Source organism: Buceros rhinoceros, unplaced genomic scaffold, assembly GCF_000710305.1.
Source record: "Buceros rhinoceros silvestris isolate BGI_N320 unplaced genomic scaffold, ASM71030v1 scaffold13947, whole genome shotgun sequence".
Classification (NCBI taxonomy): Eukaryota; Metazoa; Chordata; class Aves; order Bucerotiformes; family Bucerotidae; genus Buceros; species Buceros rhinoceros.
Window position 1 is genome coordinate 46,263 of NW_010420534.1, and position 6,571 is coordinate 52,833.

General features: G+C 43.2%; 1 long non-coding RNA gene across 1 annotated transcript in view; it reads right to left on the reverse strand.

The window, feature by feature from the left end:
- The window catches only part of LOC104496255, a 17,708-nt gene extending 11,529 nt beyond the window's left edge, over positions 1-6,179 (reverse strand). The window contains exons 1-3 of the long non-coding RNA XR_727814.1: positions 6,071-6,179; positions 2,350-2,398; positions 1,652-1,692 (exon numbers count right to left, since the gene is read on the reverse strand). This is a non-coding gene — a long non-coding RNA (uncharacterized LOC104496255). The remainder of the gene's footprint in view (positions 1-1,651; positions 1,693-2,349; positions 2,399-6,070) is intronic.
- Between the last annotated feature and the right edge of the window lie 392 nt (positions 6,180-6,571).

Genomic DNA, 6,571 nt, shown 5'->3' on the forward strand with positions numbered 1-6,571 from the left:
TGTTATAGGTAAAAGTGAAAGAGAAAATCCATGTACTCAGAACATTCATCCTTTCCTACTTTAACTCATTCTCTACTATGCAAATTGCAAACAGAGAAACTCCAATAAAAGTAGTTTGGTGTACACAAGGCAGTCATCATCAGATTGTAAGGCATCCCAGAAACCAAATATACCCCAATTTTTAACTGTCACTCAAACCTTAGCTGTATTCCGATCCCCGCTGAGTGCTCTGTGTCACTTCGGCTAAAATTATGTGTGTTTGGCTTACTGGTGGTGTGTTAATATCAAAGGGATAAATACAAGAGTCATGGACCTGGGCAACTCAGCTGAACTATCAGTTATAAGAGTCACGGTTAATTTTTTTTTCCCCATAGGTATAGCGCTTATGGCAGTCACTGTAACTAATGATACTTTACAGCTACATTTGTTGTACAGGCTACAGAACGCAAATGCTTCAATTCACACCTAAAATGGGCATGACTCGGTCTTGCAAAGGGCAAGACTGGGTGCTTGCCTGGAAAACTTTTGCTTAGCAGGAAGAGAAAAAGAGCACGTATTTTACCTTTTCAGTTTACTTCGGCTTTAAAAAACTCCAGAACTTAAACCCAAACAAGTTCAGTCTAACCAGCCTAATGGCGTAGCTACAGCAGAGGCCTGAACCATGCTGACTGATGACTGACACACTGCACAGAGCAAACGGAACCGGGCTTTCTCCTGGCTGACAGTCCCAGCCGAGCGGAGTGCCAGCAGGAAGCAGCTGTGCTGACCACTCTGAGTGCCAAGCAGATCAGGTGGCCAAACAAGGCAGAGGGCGAGGGGGGAAAGAGCCTCTCCACTTCTGTTACAATGCATAGGTGAGTTTAGAAAGTGTTATTTTTCAGGCAGTGTAGGAGCAACTCTAATGTCAAATGAATGCCATTCCAACTAGAAAACGTATCACAGCGAGAGGAAGAGAAGGACCAGCCTTCAAAATACCATCACTGAAAAATGGGGATCTCACTGTGGTGAGATCCACAGTGTGCACTCAGGAGCAGAGGAGATGGCGTTCCTGGGTATGTGTGATGTCTAGTCACTCCACCTTCTGTGCAGATGACACAGTATGAAGAGAGAAAAACACGTGCTGGAAATACACCACCAAAAAAAACTCCAACCTTCACCACACATGAAATACCACTGTACAACTGAGGGAGTAATTCTTGACATAACCAAAGTACAGACCCATTTTCTTAACAGATGTTTTGTTAGTATACAGGTGAATAAATTTTTAAAAAGCAGCCAGCCAGCATCTTGCAGATGTCAGCACGTAAAACGCACTCCCCAAAGCTAGTTTCTAACCTGCTCTTATGAACTGTGACAGTCTGCTGGCCGGGAGGGTTTGCACTGCTTAATAAACCCGTCCCTGTGCTTCACAGGCAGACTTGCAGCGAGTCAGTGAGGTACGGTCAATTTGAAAATATTAAGGTTAAGCAGTGAAATGGTGAACACCTAATAGATAGCCGGTATAAAAACCATCAGGAGTCAAAGAAACATTAGCTTCGGGACATGATACTTCTGCAATTTTTGCCAAGTTCATATTATTGCATAAAATTTATACGAAAGCTTATTTTACAGTTCAGTTCTATCACCAGGAAAGCTTTAGAGATGTTCTTACCATGCTTCAGATGTAGGCAGCTGTCATTCTGGGGCCTGTACCTGTAGAAGATTGTTTTCCTTTAACAAATTTCTGTTACAGTGGTTTTGCACATTCCAAATAAGTTTGTTTGCTACAGTATTACACGGAATTTTTTGGGTGTGTTTTTTTTTTTGTTGTTTGGGTTTTTTTATGGTTCTTATACCAGCCATTTTTGTTGGAGTAAACGGGGTATTTCTTTGTATATATTGTACAGGCAAAGAAGAGACCTCACTGATGCTTCTAGCAAACCTCCTAGACAGCTGTTAGCGTACACAGAAATGTAAAACACAGCGATAAAAAATAGGGTGGATACAAAATGTCAGTGTAAAGTTTCCAGCCTCCAATAATCCCACACAGTATTTGAGTCATAATTAAGTTTAAGGATGATACAAACGTCAATTCAGGAGAAAAGCAATGGTAAAGCAGGAGAGTGACTGCAGCAACACGTAAGTTCAGCCAAAGACGTCGAAGCAGTCAGGACAGGTGTACAGAAAGGCGTAAGGGAAAGGAGACGTGTATTGCGCAAATGCAAGCTTGTGAAAATGCAAAGTGAAGTACCTTAGAACATCGGTCAGAATCAAGCGTTAGAGGAAAGCATGTACAGATTAAAGAGCACAAGCCTTGGTTTCTAGAGTACACATGAAGCGAATGGTAAGTAGAAGTTGTTCGTGGCCTACCTGATGCTGATTCCTGCAACTTTTCTCTCTTCCTCTTCTTTTTCTTCCCCTGAAAAATAGACAGACAGTTTTACCATACCATTGCATTCATCGAGCTTTTTTTGTCACTCCCCCACCCCACAGCACAGAAATGAAAACCGTCTGGACACTGAGAAAGTGGTTAGGGAAAAAGAAAACAATGTGTTTTGGGGTATCTAAATCCCTTCCTAACAGACTTCCAACCGTTTCCAATGTAACAAGGTTTGCTCTCAGCATCTACGGAGAAATACACACATGAGCAATACACATTTTTATATCCACGTGGAATCACAATTTCTGGCAGTTTATCAACACTAGCAGCTGTAAGCATCTAAAAGACTTCTCACACTTAATAATCTGACGACACGTATGTTGATATCATAATTAATGGCTCTTACGAGAACTCTTCACACATTCAGATACTTACACTGTCATACACGGCAGCAGCAGACAGGGTGTTGAGAGCATCTGGGACGACCATGACTTGTCCCCAGGGTGCAATCCAGCCCACTAAAACTGTTCTGATAACGCGTGTACCTTCACGGAAGCCAAGTCTCATATACGGCTGTGCCTGGGAAGGCGCTGTGCAATCATCAAACAGCAGACTGCCGTGTGGCAGAGCACCCTTAACGTGACCGAGGTGCAGGACAGAAATGGACAACCGGCAGCTGTCTTTCTTGGACACCACACTGGCACCACTGTGACAGCACAGGCTCATGGTGCCAACCCACACATTTGGCCTTCTCCCACACCCCCGACGGTGGAAAAGGCCAGAGCTCCAGGTTCACACAGGAAGCAAAAGGTTGGTTTAGGCCCACAATTTTCAACCTCAATCATCTTGCATCACCCTAATTACCGCTTTGATGGTATTCTTCCATATGACTTCTCTTTGCTGTCCCGTAAGGTCAGTCAAAGCTTTCTTTTTTCTTTTAATAAAACTAACTAGCTAAATAATAAAACTCATTTTTAAAAAGTCATAACCATTTACATTTTTAAGAAGCCTTCGAGGCACTGGGATAGGCTCTAACAGATGAGCAGTGGCAAACCTCAGTGCAGTTGCTGTAAAGGGGCCGGCAGCCTGCTGGTCACCCTTCTGTCCCCTAGCCACAGGTTACCCCACTCAGCATGGGTGGCAGCTGCCAACATGTGTCCTGGCGTAGACTGTGCCACACACATTGGCCACAAGTTGGAAGGATTGAGGTGGAGGGACACATCTACCCATCAGGTTCATGGGATGGACAGCAGGTGATGTGAGAAATCACCTCAAACCACTACAGCGCTCACCGATGGACAGCAAGCAGGGGCTCCAAATACGGTGAAGTTATGGCAGATGAACTGAAGTAGGCTCCAGTCTGCTCTGACAGTCTGGGCCTGCCTTACTCCTAAGTTCCTGTCCTTATTTATCTTGAGGCTGGCAATAGGACTGGGCAATGCCTTGTGAGCAAGCTCCCAAGACAGCACCAAGATCGGAAGTTGCAAAGCAGATTTCAAGGGCTCTGGGAAACTTGGTGTGATACACTCGATCACTCAGGTGCCAAGGCAATGGTTCTTTACAGAGGAAAGTGCATTAGTGCAGATGTTAACACAGAGACATCATGCGAGGAAAATCGTGTTTTATTCTCTATGGAAGGCTGACTTAAAGTCCTAAAACACACTGAAAGCTGATCTGAGATTCATCTATCAGATATCAGAAGGAGACAAAGAGAAGGAGGAGGCTGGACTGGAAATTCTTTGTCAGCACTCCCAAATGAAGTAGTTTTTGACAACTCCAGCACACACAGATACCATCACAAAATGAAAACGCTGGCGCTCCTCGTGACTATCACACAACTTCGCAGGACTACTTTGGGTGTCAGTAATAAAAACATAGTAAGTGCACAGATACTGCCAACAGTTGAATAGCAACACTTAACATTTTGCTGAAATATCTGAAGTCCTGAATAACCAGGCAAACCAGAACAGAAAGATTAAAACCAAGTAGTACATATTTTTTAATTGTACTGTTCTGTGAAATTCAGCCATGCGAAACTGGAGAGTCACCCCTAAGTCCCTCCCAACTCTCAAAATACTGTAGACGTATCTGTGCTAAAAGAATACAATTTCAATTTTTGGCTGCTCCAGTGATGAACTGTGATGTGCTATGATCACCTTCTCACCACCACTGCAACAAACGTGTGCGTTCCGGGAGGAGTTCTGCACTGCAAGGAGTTCTTCTGCAAGCAGAGTTCTCCACTGTAACACACAGGACTGGAGCTATACTTCCACACAGCATGCAGGTTGGAAGCACATCAAAGAGAGAGTTCATACGTGCCACCTTACACACTCCGAATGTCTACCAAGGCATTTAAGAAACCACAGGTCCACTGCTTGTGCTGTATGGCAAAAGACATCAGGTTCTCAAAGTCGACATGACTGAGCATCACGGGACAATCTCGAAGGCTGATATCCAGTAAGCATGAGCTAACAAGGCTCCAAAGTGGTTTGATTTTCCAGCAAGTAATTTCTAGACAAATGAAATCCCCTTGTTTTCAGGGAATGTATCACCAAGGTCCTAAATGTTCCCAGGTATATTTTGAGACAGCTCGGTTGACACAGGTCTGGTTAATGGAAACAAACCCTATGTACATAAGGTCACGATGGCTCATCTGCTAGAAAAGATGACTGTATAAAACAGTCAGAAACAACAGCCCCCTGCGAGGGCTTATGGTAGTGCCTGTGCTTACAAAACTGGGCATGGATGTCAGCAAGACAAAGGCATTTGCTTCGGAGATGATCGTGTAGTTTCTGTGTCAATGCCTTCTGTGCCCAAGGTCTCTCTAAGAGACTCTAGCTTACAGTGAAAATTTGGTTTAAGCTGAAGAGTAGCTGCACTGGATTGGAGACATCGGGTACTTCTATGGTTTCTGTTAACACCGTGTTCAGGTACCTCAACCTCTAATGCCACCAAGATGTCACTGCAGTAGAGAACTGCTACTGTCCACCTACTAAAGAAGGAAAACTAAGCTGGACATAGCACGTACGCTTCCCATTACACTAAATAATGCCACAGCTGATGGGGGGACAGAAAGGAGCCCAGATCTCAAGACAGGATCAGTCTCTCAGGATTGCAGCTTGCAAATTTCGTAACGCAGAACTACACTGACACGATAGTATAATGGTCCAGCGCAAGCTGTGCAATGTACTATTAACACTTGTTTGATAATTACAAAAAAAAAAAGTAATTGTAAGAAAACTTCTTAGCTTCACAAAACAGTATAAAAGCAGGATCTGTCATGAAGTTTAATTACACAGATTTTGCACCTTTATTTCAGAGACAGACTGTTCTCAATAACTTTCAGCTAAAGTTCAGTCTGCATTAAGACCTCGGAGCTTTTGGTTCTTTTGAAAGAGAGACACTCCTTTTTTGCTCAGGTCTAAAGATTTCTAGATAGCAAGTGACCAAACTGTCAGAGAGAAAAAAGCTTTCCATGTTGATTTTTCCCCCTCAAAAACTGTGACCTTCATGAGAAGCATCTCAACAAAAACAACAAAATCTCAAGTTTTTCTGGATGCTTGAAGTGAAAACAAATATCAAGCTTATTTGTTCACCATCCCTCCATCCATAACTTTCCACAAGTTAAAAAGAAGAAAGGAAAAAAAGTTAGGTAAAGGAAGTTAACGTTTAAAAAAAAAAAAAAAAAAAGCCCTCAAGTGAGTGACTTACATAGTTGTCTCTTGCAGACCAGCCTGGATAAAGCTGCATGTGTAGCTGCCTTTCTTTACGAGCTAGTTCATAATATTTCGCTTGTTCTTCACGGGAAAGAGCATGCCACTGGAAACAAAATAAACACAGTGTTAGACAAGGAAATAACTCACACCACAGATGACATGGACAAGTGCTTTTGTGACTTTGAATCAGTACTTCCCCACTGCAAAAATGTGCATTCCACAACTAGAAGGTAGTGATGGCATCAGAGAGCCCAGCAGCATGCAAGGTGTCAGCTCTCGAGAACAGAAGTGGGTCCTGTTCTGCAGTGGCACAGAGTACAGGAAATAGTGACTAGGATGACTGAACACAAAACACTTGATAGTAATTAATCCCCAAGCAATTTTATTGGATAACTCATGCTTTCCTTGTACCACAGTGAAAATGGAATTTGAGGTACTTTCATGGAGAACAGTAACTTGAAAGGAGGAGTCCAAGCTGTGGAAAAAGCAGGCAACG